A 1,646-nucleotide genomic window follows, 5' to 3' on the forward strand; every position below is an offset into this window, starting at 1 on the left:
TGGAGTAGAGAGCTACTTTGGTGCTGTTGTACCCCTCTGCCTTCTCAATCGAGTCCACAGAACATTTAGTCAGGTTGTTGTTGTCTATGTAAGTTTGTCGATGGATGAAGTAGGGAATGCTGAAGAGGATCGCTGCAATCCAGACGCAGACTGCCACCACCCTCGCTGCCGACAGGGTGCGTCGGCACCTTGTGAAGACTGGCCACCAGATGCAGACCATTCGATCCAGACTGATCACAGCCAGCAGGAAGACAGAGCAGAACATGTTGGTGTATTTGAAGAAGCCGGTGAACTTGCAGAGGAAGAGGCCAAAAGGCCAGTGGTCTGACAAGAACAGCCGAGTGAGAGAGAAGATTCGTGTGAAGCAGAAGATCAGGTCTGCTATCGCCAAATTCACCAACCACACATTGGTGACCGTCAGCTGTTGAGGAAGAAGAAAATAAATACTATGGAAAAGAGACAAGAGGAAGAAAAACAGAAGCTCACATTTGTTAGATGCAAGTAACCAGACTGGGATGTTATCTGTGGAGATTTCTTTATGTTAAAAGCCATTGAAAACATTAAAAACACATAAACACACGATCTTTAAGTTCTCCAGAGGCCTGGTAATGAACTAATCATTTGATTCAGGTGTTTTGAAACAGGGTGACATCTAAAAGCTGCAGGACAGCGGCCCTCGAGGCCTGGAGTTTCTCACTGCTTTAAACTCTGGCTCTCTCTCATGCTATCCTATCTCCTTCCTCCCTTCACTTCTCTTTCCCCTCATCCCCAATTATAGTCTTTGTGTCCAGACATCTGATTGTCAGGGTTTTCTCTCTATTATTGTACGGTCTTTACCATACAATTTATCAGGGGTCGGCAACCTTTCTGATGATGAGTGCCAACTAAAATTTCCTCAGAAGTTAATGTGCCATATGATTGCATTAGCAATAAATGTAATAATGGTCTATATTAACAGTTAAACACTATATAGAACAACTTTAAAGAATAATATTTGTACGCAGATGTTGGCAGCTATAAGCAAATAGTTATCAGCTATTTGGAAACAAAAAAACAAAACTTTTTATCCATAACAAGAGCTATACAACAGAACATGCAAATGCAAATTTATGGTCTCCTCATAACAATGAAAAATACTGTCAATAAGGCATCCGCAATGTTCTGAAGACAGTTAAACTTGTCAGGTAGTGATGTCCAGCAGGTGAAAATGCAGCTCCATGAACACGCACAGCTATGGATTCCAGCTGCGTTCATAGTTCTGCAAACTTTGACCCTCACAGAGTCAAGCTTTTCAGTTCAATCAGCTGCATTTTGATATCCTCTGTGTGCAGCCAGTTAATGCCAGACAAATCCAGCTGCTCATTAAACCTTTCTGGTTTGATCAGAAAAGAAAACATTGGTCCATACACCTGAAAGTCCTGAAAATGCATTGTGAATTCTGTCTCGAGTCTATGGATGTAGGCATGTACTTCCACGGTGCTGATGCTTCGCTGAGCGGACAGTTCCTGAATATATATTTTAATATTTTTTATTGCACCCTCTCAGATTAATTCACTGCATGCCGAGCCAAGGGTTAGACTGGGACAGAAAATCGGCCCAGGCATTTTGACTAGAGACCAGCCCACCAGGTATTATAGGAAAAACCA

At 42.5% G+C, this 1,646-nt stretch overlaps 1 pseudogene; it reads right to left on the bottom strand.

Annotated features, from left to right (window-relative positions):
- LOC121815266 overlaps positions 1-1,646 on the bottom strand; it is a 14,298-nt pseudogene that overhangs the window by 606 nt on the left and 12,046 nt on the right.

Source organism: Haplochromis burtoni, unplaced genomic scaffold (assembly GCF_018398535.1).
Source record: "Haplochromis burtoni strain Fernald_Lab_line unplaced genomic scaffold, NCSU_Asbu1 Contig_168, whole genome shotgun sequence".
Lineage (NCBI taxonomy): Eukaryota > Metazoa > Chordata > Actinopteri > Cichliformes > Cichlidae > Haplochromis > Haplochromis burtoni.